Source organism: Haliotis rubra, unplaced genomic scaffold (assembly GCF_003918875.1).
Source record: "Haliotis rubra isolate DU_JTF1 unplaced genomic scaffold, ASM391887v1 Scf359, whole genome shotgun sequence".
Classification (NCBI taxonomy): domain Eukaryota; kingdom Metazoa; phylum Mollusca; class Gastropoda; order Lepetellida; family Haliotidae; genus Haliotis; species Haliotis rubra.
This window is the reverse complement of record NW_025767034.1, coordinates 970,844-985,997: the sequence shown is the minus strand read 5'-3', so window position 1 is coordinate 985,997 and position 15,154 is coordinate 970,844. Positions and strand designations below refer to the sequence as shown.

The following is a 15,154-nucleotide window of genomic DNA, read 5'->3' as shown; positions in this document are numbered from 1 at the left end:
CCAACGAACACACAACTATCTCCAGTTTTAATTACATTCAAACACAAGTGTGTCATATCATGCAGTTAGCTACATGAGTACTTCTAGTTATCCGAGGTTCGACACAAACGCCAAATGACTGTAATGGTACATGCAGAGACCAAGCATTTACTTCCACCATAGGTTAAACACAACAAAGTTTGACACAGCGATGTTTGGCCTTAAGTAAATGAGAGGGTTTGCATTCAGACACACAGCAGGAGGCAATCATTGAATAAAATCTATTTTTTTCAATGACAAAATTTATACCAGAAAAATTTGAAGTAACCTGTACCTGCGGCAGACATACTTTATCAATATAAATGGAAATTTTGAATTTAAGTATTTTTATAGTAGCATGACCTGATTTATATCAGTAAGCAATCAAGAATTAAACTTTCATGAATGGGCGACCTATTTTCATCTCTATTTGGCAGCGATTCATAAACGCATGTTTTGTCATTGTAGAGATCCTAATCACTGGATCGTCGGGTCTGGAGTGAGTGAGTGAGTTAAAATTTAAAGTCACTTTGGCAATATTTCACCCATGTGAATAAATCAAGTTATAGATTAATAATAATTAAAGGTAAATTATAAAATGCTGTAAACTAGATTATTACAGATCGAAATTCAAAACTAGTGATTAAATCTAAACCATTTTATTTATACATCACAATATAATATAAAATCAGGCTCTAGATTGCCAACAACTGAAGGTAGATCACTATACTAAGGACCGTGGGGACTTGCAGTACATTTGCTTCCTGCATGGGCCCTAGCTGGATTTCAAATCTAGCCATACATTAAAAATATTCTACGATTAAAAAGGTGGATTTACACCATCCTTTCAGCTGTTAGCAATTTTAGATAATCTAGGCACAAAATACAAGAACATATAACTACGATTAAAAATATTAGTAGGTTCAAATTTACCTTGAATGTTTTGGAACTTACGTATCCTCTCAGGAGGTCAATAATTCTACAGACTTTAACCCCCTTGAGGATACAGCCACTAACAATCTGAGTTACTAATTTAGACTTCCAATCATAAAAATTTACCTATTTACAAATCATTTAACAAATCTATTTCTTTTAAAAGGCAATAACTAAATGAGAACTGATATTATGAAAAAGATCCTTCATAGTGATTTGAAATAGTTATCCCTTGTGATGGAATATTCATGGTCTAGAGTGAGTGAGTTTAGTTTTACACTGCACTCAGAAATATTCCAGATGGCGACGGTCTGTACATAATCTGATCAAAAGCATGAGCATCGATCTACGCAGCTGCGATACGATTACATCTGGCAAGAAAGTCAGCGAGCCTGACCACCCGATCCCGTTAGTCGCGTCTTAAGGCAAGCATGGGTTGATGACGACAAATTCATCCACATGAGAAGAATTGCCATAACACTGTGACACGTGCGTATATTATCAAATGTCATAGCTTTTGATGGGGAATTCATTAATCACATGCTCTGTCCTATTTCAGATGATCAAAACGCAGCATTTCTAAAAAGAACACCACGGTTCCTGTACAAGGGCCGAACATCCTATGTTGTGGTCACTACAAGGTCAAAACTGAGATGTGCCGTGGCCTGCCGAGAAGAACCACGATGTGCGGCCATCAGTTACACACGAGATAAACATCAATGTCAGCTGGTGGGACCATTCAAGGCAAACATACATGTATCTTCTGCGGAACTTCTGTTGGTTACACAACGATACTAAAGATTCCACCTTACATCCGCGTATACAGTTGAACCTCGCTCATCCCCACATACGTTTTCTGCATACAGTCTGGATAAAAAACAACAATTCGGTGTTTCTGTTTCCTGTTAGCATGTTTTAATCTGTAAAACAAAATGCTGAGACTGCCCAACACCTGATCAGCGGATGTCTTTCCTTGGCAGAAACAGTATATCGTAAACGAAAAAAGATATCATGAGTCCTTTTTTTGTCATGTTTGCCATGCCTCGAGATTTAACGCCGAGATCCATTCATTCTACGCTGTTTTTGTTGTTGTTGGTTTTGTTGTTGGTTTTTGTTTTTTTGTTTTTTTGGGGGGGTTGTGTGTGTGCGTGCGTGCGTGAGTGAGTTTGGTGTTTAATGCCCCAGTCAGCAATATCCCAGCTAGCATTCTGACGTTGGCCCAACGTCACCACTTACGTTGACCCAACGTAATCGTGACCGTCGGGCCAACGTTGGCAAAGAAACGTTGCCCAACGTTGGTTCAACGTCTGTTTCATTCCTCAATACCTCTTACCTACCCTGAAATGTTTGTACAAATCTCGCAATACTATCACATAGCACGCAATACATTCTTCAAGTTGAATTCACTCTCTCTGTCTTAGCTGGACACCACTGGACAGCTTTATGTAGGCTCAAGAAAAAATTAAAGTGTTTCTGAATACAATTAGTTAAAATATTATGCATATTTCAAAACAATTTTCAAGTCTATATTTATCACAAACGATATTAAAAAATAGTTGATTTTTAAATAGAAAACCATTAGGCAGCAGACCCTGGACGAAATCCCAACACAATGATTTGAAACATTAAAATTTTTCTTGGCCTTACCCCACACATTTAACACCAAGGGCCAGAGTGAGAGCAGCAAAATAGTCTCTGCATCTGATGCCCCACAATCCATTTTCTTGATCAGTTAAAAGTTTGATTATGACAGCAACAAAATGAACAACAGATAATTCTGGTTTAGATTATCTTAATTTATTTCTTAAATTACAAGTCAGGACTTGGACTGAGTGGCAGGGCATCCTTATATTTTCAATTATCACATGAGGAGGAGAAAGAAATAATCACAGGAGATCATCTGTATACAAGGTCTGTGCTTGTGCCTTGGCCTCTGAAAAAAAAATGACATAAACATCTAATGACTTCACAAGACATCTATTATTGATGTAAACAAACATTGGCTCCTTTTTAAAACATCAATGGATATATGGTGTCACTGAATCACAGGAGAAAAATACTTAAATGATTTGGATATATCAAGTTTTAAAATTCAGTTTTTATTTAGATATTTCATTCTGGAAGATGTTTCCATTTTTTTTGCATTGTGCATACCTTTTGTATGGGTACAGCAGTTGGAATCACCACTCCATGTTCTGTACTTCAAGTGACTATGCTGCCACAAACTGTAAACATCACCTGCAGAGAAACCACAAGTTATCACTTTCTTACTTTAACCAATGTAGATTAACCCCATTTCTTAAAAGAATGATGTAACTGGTGTCAGTTTAAGTATATATGGTGATTACTATAAAGCAGTAAATTTACCTTTCTATTGTATCTTTCATTCTATTAAACCTGGTAATTCAAATATAGAATAAATGCAAAATAATAAATGTTTTGTAATTATTCAGATGTTGGGGAAATTTGTAACATAGCATAGCTTAGATAATATCAGAAAATGTCGAAAACACAATGCAGTCGTATCAACTATATATGTTTGCATACTGAAGCGACTTTGTTTCCATAGACATACGTGTTAATTCAGTTTAGCATAAATAATTTTCATTGATTTAATTTTTGTAAGATGAAAGTCAAATTTTGCACATTCGTGAGGAATCATCTTACCTACGGTCACATAATTTCTGTTTACTTTTCTGCTGCTTATTTATCGAATGGCAACAATTATTTAAATAGTGGTCGGAAAATTGAACTGAAATTATGTGCGAAGAGCCAAGCTGATTTCACATTTGCCTGTCTGAGTGTCACATTTTACAAAGATTCATCCTAAACTCACTTCATGAAAATTATTTATGCTGCACTGAAATAACATGTTAGCCTATGGAAATTACGTGAAGTGTCCGAATATAACCGGCACTTGTCTGTACACGCCCAGACAGTGATCGAAAACTGAACTCGCGATTCGCTTACACCAGTGAAGCTCCGCACGTCGATTACATGGATGACTGCTACTGTATACAGTGCTCCGAAATCCGTACGGTGCCCGAAGTTCCGTACACTACATGTAAATAAATCTACTGATTAATCCATTTCATCAATGTTTTTGTCTCAAGCCGATACCTTTTCCGGTGTTTCCTGGTGTTATTTATAGGATCCAATCGTCACGCTATCACGTGATCACACGAACGGTTTTTATTGGTTAACTTCACGGTTGCCTGCGCAGGCGCGTTCTTTTCGCTCGCACTCGAGATTTTCGCAAGCCACGCCTTCGTTACCTTGGACACCTGTTGATTGATTACGGTATGTACAAAAAGTGAACACAGACACTGGAATATACAATAAAACGGCCAGAATGTTGTATATTACACACATTATGGAATAATGCATGCATGCTATACATTTACGAATTAAATGAACACAAAAACTACTTATTTGGAATTATTTAAAACTTCGCCATGTAGTCACCGGCGATACCACTGTTGGCATTTGACAGCAGAGCTATTGAGGGTGTATGAGCTGTCAATCAATGTAATATCCATGCACGCCCCCTATAGAGACACCGTTTACTTTATTTACAAACACTTACAAAGTGAAATGCAAAACAAATATTGCTTTTGTCTAGAAATTCAATATTTAATAACATATAATTCAGTATGTACGGTATTGAGCACCCTGTACGATATTGAGAGGTTAGGTGTACGGTATTACAGTGATTCCGTACGGCATTAGGGGCATAGAGGTTTGCGTGGAAAAGTTAACAGGGATGATAAACTGAAACCCGTATAATGAACCGGTTGCTATATTCAGACTCCCCATTGGATGAGCTTCATTCTGGTATATGACATTCCAAAACTGGTAACGGAAGTAAGTGGCGCATTCATTTAAGGACCAAAACCGTACGTACTTAGGAGCACTGACTCTAACTGTAATATGTTTTTACCGTTGCCACAATCAACCATCGTATAACAAATGCCACTATCGTGATCATTCGGTGGTCATGTAGGTGGATGGACGGCTCGTGATCTCCGGACTGTATTTCAAAGTTAGATCCACACTACAGCGTATTTACGCGCGATACAGCGAGCAGGCGAGGGTTACTCGCCGACTTGTAAACTTTAAACTTATATGCACTCTCGATCATAACCAACTTATTGATACTGACAAGCTCGATTTTCTTTTGATGCTTGAATGCTTGATTTTCAAAGCCACCAGTGTGATCATATACATGTACTTATTGGGCTTCAGACATGAATTTCCTTTGCCGAGAACTGCGATGTGGTCATTTAACAGTCATGGCATGTTTTCAATTTCAAGTAAATAATCATTCACGTTGGTATTTCTGAATGAACCATGACTGTTTTTCGGTGGGCACAGTTCGGAAATAGAGTTGAACATAATGAAAACAAAAAATGAAACACTTACCGCTATATATTCGAGGAAACCTGTACTCCGATGGCCAAGCTTGTTATCATGTCGCGTCGTGTGCTCGAAGAATCTGAGCGCCCTCTAGGAAAAGCTAACAGTTTGGAGTAGCGTCCCTTGAATAAAATATCCGCGATGCTTCCCCGATGTTGGGCCAACGTCTGGCCAACGTATGAAATCCGACCGCGACGTTGCCAACCATTGCCAACGTTGGGCCAACGTCGGAATGCTATCTGGGATTCCAGCTATATGGCGGCGGTATGTAAATAATCACTTCTGGACCAGACAATCCAGTGATCAACAGCATGAGCATCGATCTACGCAATTGGGATACGATGACATGTGTCAACCAATCCCGATCCCCGTTATTTGCCTCAAGCATGGGTTGCTGAAGCAGGTTCAGGTTACCAGGCGAGTAATGGCACCGTCTGGCTCGTTTTTAACATCATCAGCTCAGGGTCCTTACCCCTATTACACACAGCCCAGATGGCGAAAGAGACTTTGTCCAAAACTGCAGGTTCCGGAATTACCAAGAGATGAAAAGGACTGCAAAAAAGCATGGGAACTGCCACAAAGCCCATCAACAGATAAGGATGTACTTAACCAAAGGCACCGAGAACAAATGGGAGACGGCCAAGTTAGTACCTGGGATGAAAGGGTGACATTTCTTTGGTCATATTTTAGTTAGTTTCTGTTGTCCAGTATTTGGTACTCGTCAAAAGGCAACTTATGTAGAATTAATGTCATTCACATTCCTCTAGAAGTCATTGTCACTGGCCGAATTCAACTGATAAAGTATTCTCTTGAAATATTTCATTTGCTTTTCTCTAAATTTGTTTGGTGGCATATCCTAAAGTTTCTGCTCAGTGTGTAAAAAATTGGAAGTACCATGCTGTCAAGAAGAGTTTCATACTCTGTCAATACCTTGTTAGCTATGTTCATTAAAATGCGTTTATTGATGATTCAACAAATGAAACTAATTTTCTTTACCGATGACGTCATATTGCTGACCGATATATGGCACCGAAGGTTTCAGTTATTATGGGCAATTAGGTTAGCCGGGCATAACATAAAGTTTAGTCAGTGTACCTTGCGTCAAAACGGATTTTATTTGAGAAAATCACTCTTTATCAAACCAAAGACGCCACTGTTCGATGGCTGACAAATGACCATAAACACCTTCCAGCTGGATATTGTGTTTGTTGAGTAAAGTTATTGTAAATTTGTCAAAAAGCCCGAAAGTCTGGAAATCTGAATTGCATGTGCACCATATAATTATTTGCCAATCACCCGTGAAGATCCTGGTTACCCAAGCTTGTCGTAAGAGGTGACTAACGGATCGGGTGGTCTGGCTCGCTGATTTTCTTGACACATGTCATTGTATCCCAGTTGCGTAGATTGATGCTCATGCTGTTGATCACTGAATTGCCTGGTCCAGTCTTGATTATTTATAGACCGCAGGCCTATAGCTGGAATATTGCTGAGTGCGGCGTAAAACAACAAACCAACCAACTATGTGCCAATTAAGGAATGCTTTTAGCCGTACGCTTAGTTTCTGTAAATAATATATTGCCACTCTTGATGAATCTACGACATAGCCTTGATAGGAACTCTAACTCCTCATCTTGGTTATCTAATGCCTACATAATGCATGGATACTGTTTGTACAGGTGTTTCTATTCCATGCTGATGTCGGGAAATGGTATATGTCCATTTAAGCCAGACTCGTGGGTCAAAAGACCCCTCGAAGCCATCAAAATGAAATCAGTCGAATCGTCACCAGCGGCGGCGGCACGTCGCGATAAAACAGAGAAAACATTACCGGACTTATACCAGCCGGGCGAATACGAGGGACAGCAGAAAACGCGCACCGATCCTATATGTTCCATGAAAACGTACAACATCGACCTGGTTGACATCAAAGACGGCGAACCGAACTTGTACTACTTGAAAGACGGGCCGCCGAGAGCATTCGTCCGAGAGGAGTTGATTATCGTACCTCACGACACAGCCCCTTACACATCACCCGCCGTGTGATGATAGTTTCTCGTCATGATTTTTTGGTTAGGTCCCATACTGCCTACAGTTCCAAACTGCCTGCATCCCAAACTGCCAACAAAAACATTGTAGGCAGCGTTGGAAAAGATTTTTTCCCCTGTAGAATAATGGAACAGCCCGAGTATCAAGAAGGGATGCTTTGTTTGGAGTAAGGGATAGTTAGGGGGGATTATATTAGTATATACCTGTGCATCTACTTCTGTGTATAGTATGTTTTGAATCTTCTCATCCAATAAAGACTACAAGACAAGTACAATGATATTGTTTTATTTTGTTTTGGGAAGCAGTTAGCATGCTTATATTGTAACCTCCAAAGCAGGATTAACTTAATCCTATTTGATCAAGTTGGGTAGGCTTGTTTTAACTATGTTGTCACAGGCTTTGTCTGTCTTTGTCAGATTATGTCGAAAAACATGGTAAGGACTAAATTGTTGAGAAGATCTCATCTTCTCAGTTAATTAAACTCCTAATAAATTAGAAGGGGAACCAACTGCATCCATCACACGATGGCAAATGTTCAACGCGTTCAATTCATCACTTCTCAAGCAGGAGGACAGCAAGTTTTCTTTGATGGGTACCAATATCGCCTAAACGTCAGACGACAGACCACAACACATTAGAAGTGTGTACATTCTGAATGCAAAGGCCGCTGTTCTACACTACTGGAGACTTCATGAAATCAACAACACCGCACAACCATGTCCCAGTGGAATCTGAAGATGATATTCGACTCCTTAGCAGACTGCGTCAGCGTGTACAGAGGACGTCACATCCATTCAGCAGCTGTACGATGAAGAGTTGTCCGAGGTTGCTGACCCAGCGTCTGTACGATCGTTTTCGAGTGTAAAGTCCTCCCTCTACCGGCACAGAAGCAAAGTTCTGCCAAACCTACCCAAGTCTCTAGCTGATGTTCAACTCGAAGAACCATGGACTCCGACAAAAGATGGACAGCAATTCTTGTGCATTGATGATGGTGACGACGACGACGACAAGATACTGGCTTTTGCTTCAGAGGACATGCTAAACATGCTCCACAGTGCCCACAAGTGGTATATGGATGGAACTTTCCATGTTGCACAAGCCCTATGGGACCAGCTGTATGTCATTCACTGTATGGTGAATGGGGATATGTATCTATGTGTGCAAGCGCTGTTGCCAAATCGTACGAGGGCTACCTATGTCAGACTATTCACGTTGTTGAATGATGTTGTTAGGGACAAATTAGGGGGTGAACTTGCACCTAGTGAAATCCAGATAGACTTTGAGGTGTCAGCCATCAGGGCAGTGGAGGAAATCTATGAGGATTGTGAAGTGTGTGGATGCTTCTTCCACTTCACTCAGGCTGTGTGGCGAAATGTGGCTGAGAAAGGACTGACAAACGACTACAAGGACATTCCACAGGTGCAGACCCATGTCAGGAGAGCAGTTGCCCTTCCACTACTTCCACGGGACATGGTGCAGGACACTTGGATCGTTGCCATGGACGAAGGCCTGGAGACAGAGCAGGTCAGGAACTTCAACGACTACGTCACGAGTACATGGGTGGACTAATGAGGCACGTTTTCCGGTACTGATCTGGAAGCAGTATGGAAATATTGGCCCGCGGACTAACAACCACCTTGAGGGGTGGCACCTGAAGCTGAAAAACCTTATTGCCAAAGCCCACTCAAACATCTACCTCTTCATCTGCAACATCAAGAAAATCGAAGCCGTAGACAAAGCTAAACGTGCTCAGCTCGACTGTGGTGCCCTCCCCAAGTCACGCAAGCGTGTTTACAGAGAGCTCGATGCGAGACTTCTGAGTCTGAAGGAGCACCTCCAGAGCGGCAGAAAAACGCCTCTGCAGTACATTGATGCTGCTGGACATCTCATCAAGTTTGCAAAGTGATTGTCAGTTGTGTGTGAAAAGACTGTAAAACCACTGAAAGACTGTAAAACCTATCAGTTTTTCATGTTAAATCCATGTCTCCATGTAAAGTCTGAAAATTCTCAAAATGAATAAAGATGTCCTACCAACCAACACTTGTCATTTTTTTAAACTCCTGTAGGCAGAGTGGGAAGACACCATAGAATTAACCAGCTAACTAGTCAAGTTCATTTTAGCAGGGGTAGAACAGGTCAGATCGGTGTATTCACTTCCCGATCACTGGATCGTATCATGTTGTTTTAACCTGTAGGCAGTACTGTAGGAATAGGAACACCGATTTTTTATCGGTCTTGCATGCTTACTTTTCTGCTTAATGTAGCTGCCAGCCACCAGTACACCAAGCCGAGAGAGACACACACACTGCGACTCGTCCGCCTGTACAGCGCTCGGATGAGCAACCACCCCCGAGGCGACCTGAGCCTTTTTCCCAACCGACCCCATGCTTACTTAAAAGTCAATATTTCAGAAACTATTCGACCTATTTTCATCAAATTTTGCATGCACCTCAGTAGTAGTATACACCATGGGGCTACGGGATTAGGGATTTCCCAAGGGCTCAAATTTTAAAAAATTATATATATATATTAGTATATACCTGTGCATCTACTTCTGTGTATAGTATGTTTTGAGTCTTCTCATCCAATAAAGACTACAAGACAAGTACAATGATATTGTTTTATTTTGCTTTGGGAAGCAGTTAGCATGCTTATACTGTAACCTCCAAAGCAGGATTAACTTAATCCTATTTGATCAAGTTGGGTAGGCTTGTTTTAACTATGTTGTTACAGGCTTTGTCTGTCTTTGTCAGATTATGTCGAAAAACATGGTAAGGACTAAATTGTTGAGAAGATCTCATCTTCTCAGTTAATTAAACTCCTAATAAATTAGAAGGGGAACCAACTGCATCCATCACACAATGGCAAATGTTCAACACGTTCAATTCATCACTTCCCAAGCAGGAGGACAACAAGTTTTCTTTGCTTAATGTAGCCAGCCAGCCATACACCAAGCCGAGAGAGACACACGCACTGCGACTCGTCCGCCTGTACAGCGCTCGGATGAGCAACCGGCCCCGAGGCGACCCGAGCCTTTTTTCCCCGACCGAGCCTTTTTTCCCGACCGACCCCATGCTCAAAAAAGTCAATATTTCAGAAACTATTCGACCGATTTTCATCAAATTTTGCATGCACCTCAGTAGTAGTATACACCATGGGGCTACGGGATTAGGGACTTCCCAAGGGCTCAAATTTTAAAAATTGAGCCCTTGGGAGGGACCTGGTCCCGTAGTCCCATGGTGTATACTACTAGGGAAGGAGCTTTAAATAGTGTTCTACAGACATTGAATATGAACTGCTCTATAAATAGCAAGATATTATTCCATATTTTCGATACCAAAATATTACCAATCCTAACATACGGATGTGAAATTTGGGGATTTAAACAATACGATGAACCAGAAAGAATTCAGCCAATAGCTTGTAAGAGATATTTACAACTGGCAGTTAAGACACCAAATTATGCTGTCCTTGGTGAATGTGTCCGCTTCCCTCTATTTGTACACACTTTAGTAAGAGTCATTTAATACTGGCTTAAATAAACAGGATGCCTGACCATAGATATGTCAAAAATGTTACAGAATGTCACTTTATTATACCAATGGAAAAGTAAACTTGGTTACCAAGGTAAGAAATATTTTATGCTCTACTGGATTTGTGTATGTATGGGTAAATCAAGGGGTGCAAAACATAAACTTATTTCTCCAGGAATTTAAACAAAGAATGAAAGATGTATTCATATCAGATTGGTTTAATTCAATAAATAGTACATCTAAACTACATAGCTACAAATTGTTTAAGTATAGATTTGAAACTGAAGAGTATATCAATTCATTACAAATAAACAAATTTAGGAGTATTTTGGCAAACTTTCGTTGCGGCACACTCCCACTAGAAATAGAAACTGGTAGGATGAACGGTATCGAGCGAAAAAACAGACTGTGTAAATTATGTAACTCGGGAGATATAGAGGATGAATACCATTTTCTTTTGGGTTGCCGATCACTTTCACACATTAGAAAACAATATATCGATGTGAGGACGATTTCTATAGATCAGTTTGTTTACCTAATGTCAAATAAAAATGAAAGCATTATTAGAAATGTTTCAATGTATTTACATCATGCAATGAATTTGAGAACTTCTATATTATTACCCCACACATGAATCATTGTACCAATATATTACTACAAATGAATATGCATATTTTACGCATGCGCACTATGCTAATATATTGTATATGCATTCTGTGTTGTAATAGGTCGTTGGCCTGAATATCAATTGAAATAAAGCTATTCAATTGTATTCAGATATTGATTATTACGTTTTGGTTGACTCCTTGATAACATCGTTCAGTGTCTCTGTCAATAAAGATGTTGCATAAACATTGATTGTTCATTGCTCAAATGCTCATTTAAATTAGATCATTGGACATATTTTTGGCGTCATAGCAAGACGTTGACTTACAAAAAAATCCACAAGTTAATGGCAAGCATGGCGAAGGATGTCTTTTCTGGACATCGGTGCCTCAATAACCACACAGTTACTAGTCGGCTGATGAAGCACATGGCCACCGTGAAGTAAAGAATCGTTCAAGACCTGGAAGTCCAAGGAAGACCAATGACCGTGATGACAAAAACCTAATTTGTCTAAATATTTTCTCTCCACGCCCAGCAGTACAACTGGCACCCATCACAGACAAGCAAACATGCAATTGTGCCGACATCATCAGTGTTTAATCAACAACAGTTGGCATGAGTGCTGTTAACTAAGGCATGTGATTTCCGTCATCCTTTCATGATGGCGGTAGGCGAGTATGCAAACGACAACATGAAAATATGCGTGAAATGTAGCCTGCACTCGTCTACCATAAAACCTTTTCGTAAAATGTATCGGCACACCTACTAAATTATTATTATAGTATATTTAAATAGCGCACATATCCACGCAACTGGTGCATGCTCAAGGCGCTGGGAAAAAAACATCGAACCCAATCATGTTGATGATAGGCGGATACTTACAAGTAACTTGGTGATCTTGAGACTGCTGTGTGCGATTGTGCTTAACTGTGGTAAGGAACTGGACATTATATTACAAATGCAAGTGTTACAGACTCGCCAGTATATCTTCAAATAGCTTATTTGTCTCTCTGAAGTAGGACAAATAGGTACGAATTTACTCTGTCATTTGCATTGTGTTGGACGTACCCAGTAGTGTTGGGAATTGGTTGAAATCTCACAATTGATGATTGCTTCATTACCAACGAGAAATCATCGAAAAAAATTGGTTATCGTCATTTCTATATTACAAATGCAAGTGTTACAGAGCAACTTGCTACTTTAAAGTGATGACTAATATATCTTCAACATAGCTTATTCGTCTTTATTAAGTCATGACTTTTCAGTTATTGAAGTGAATTTTCTAAGAGGTAAACGAATTTCAGGCCCTGACAACTTCGAATATATGTTCCGTCGACATTGTGTTTGACGTACCCAGTAGCGGTCGTTTACGGTCAGCTTCCAACATCGTTTGTGTTCATAACCTCGTGCTGCTAATTACTAGTACCCAGTGCTGCATAACCTCGTGCTGCTTTACTATCACTTTGTCCCAGAGTTTATCCACACATACATTGACGTAATCAGGGTTATATATCGTTAACAAGCTTTTGTGACACATAAATATATATGGTTTCAGACCACACCCTTCACACAAACCCAACAGAAGAGATGTATTAACTCATCTAAAAACGTAAATGCACTTGTGCACGAAATAGCATCACTGACATATTTTGAATATAAAAAATGTTGTCAGCTGTGCTCATCACCAAACTTTGTAAGGGTCACAATTTATGCCCATGTCAATCGTTGCCCGGACAAGACATGTGTAAAGACCCTATACTCCAATACATGAAAACGTCACTGTGTTGTCCAGTGTACATGTAGTACCTCAAAACACATATGCATAACCTGATTATCATTATCGTGGGAAATGACACAGGTATGCTGCATATGTCAACCCCTGATGACGTATATCAACCAGGTAAAGAGTGGACATGTTACACATATGGACACATCATATGGAAAATATGAACGGTCCTGAGAATTCAATATCTAGTGTGTCATGCAGTTATTAAAGCAAATAGTGACTTATATCAAAGACATTCGACCATATTGTTTCTCTATGTAACAGTTAGCTATGGCATGACTTTGTTGCTGATAGGTTTCCAATACAGAACATTGCTGCAACAAGCATAACATTTCAGGGCTATTCGCGACCATTCGTCACCGCTAGCTAATCTTGTAGTAAAATTCAAGAAAGTACTTCCTCATTTCATGATTTACAGTCAGTAATCCGTGTTTTACATTTTGAAAATGTCTCTTATTGTAGTTGCACACCTTCATGTTATGAGGGAACAGGGTTTTTGTCGAAAACACTGTACTCATTTTTGTCCCTACTGGGCCAGCTGGGAGAAAGGAGTTCTGTCCACTGCCACAGGTGAGTGAGTGAGTTTAGTTTCACGCTGCACTCCGCAATGCTCCAGATGGCGACGGTCTGTAAATAATCAAGTCTGGACCAGATAATCAAGTAATCAATATCATGAGCATCGATCTGCGCAATTGCGATACGATTACATGTGTCAAGCGTGTCAACGAGCCTGACCACGATCCCGTTAGTCGTGTCTTACGACAAGCATGGGTCGATGAAGACCAGTTCATTTACATGAGAAGGAATGCCATAATACTGTGACACGTGCATGCATTATCAAATGTCATAGCTTTTGATGGGGAATTCATTAATCATGTGCTCAGCTCTATTTCAGATGATCAAATCGCTGCTTTTCTGAAAAGAACACCACGGTTCCTGTACAAGGGCCGAACATCCTCTGTCGTGGTCACCACAAGGTCACAACGTAGATGTGCCGTGGCCTGCCGAGAAGAACCACGATGTGCAGCCATCAGTTACACACGAGACACACATCAGTATCAGCTAGTGGGACCATTGAAGAGTGACATTAAAGTAGCTTCTGAGGAACTTCTGTTGGTGTCACAGCGTAAACAAAACGAATCACCCTCACATCCATATGTACAGTTCAACCTCGCTTATCTTCACGTACATTGTTTAAATATTGTCCGGACGAAAAAAGGTTCGTGTTTCTGAATCCAATGTTCCAGCAGGTGCAGATCAGGATAGTGCCCGGGTTCTCCACAGGGAGCGCAGCTCTTGTGACAGTAATGGGTAATGCAGAAGGCTTCAGTGTTGTTCGACCAGGTAGCGCTGAGGGACGAGCTGATGATGAGCCTTACCAGCATGACTGTGCCAGTATCACCCGAACCCTCTGCTGCATACTAATTTCCATCTGTAAACATGAAAGTATTAGCAAGATTATTACATAATTCAATTATTTCTGTTAAAAGTGAACGTTAACAAGACAAAGTTTTAAGAGCTCTGAGGCAGGAGATTGAGTCCGAAACTATTACATAATGTTTATATTTTGGGTGTTTATTGATACATTTAGGAGCTGTTAACATAGCGGTTGCTTCTGCTGCGAAAATGGAGTTGTTATCTGGTAATCGAAAAGATACGGTTCTGGATCAATATCTGTGGCCCAAGCAAGTGCGCCACCATCCTTGGATCCATATGTAAGGATTAGTATGTATTTTGTTAATTTCCTGATGGATTACATTGTTTTTCATTTAAATTCATTTGTGACTGATTTTTTTTAATGTGGTCAGTGTAAGAT

The 15,154-nt window shown here is 40.0% G+C and overlaps 1 long non-coding RNA gene across 1 annotated transcript; it reads right to left on the bottom strand.

Annotated features, from left to right (window-relative positions):
* Positions 1-2,847: 2,847 nt before the first annotated feature.
* On the bottom strand, positions 2,848-5,621 carry LOC124285338. Its single transcript, XR_006900796.1, has 3 exons — positions 5,374-5,621; positions 3,106-3,189; positions 2,848-2,884 (listed from the first exon to the last, which is right to left on the bottom strand). It is a non-coding gene; the product is annotated as an uncharacterized LOC124285338 (long non-coding RNA).
* Positions 5,622-15,154: the final 9,533 nt, after the last annotated feature.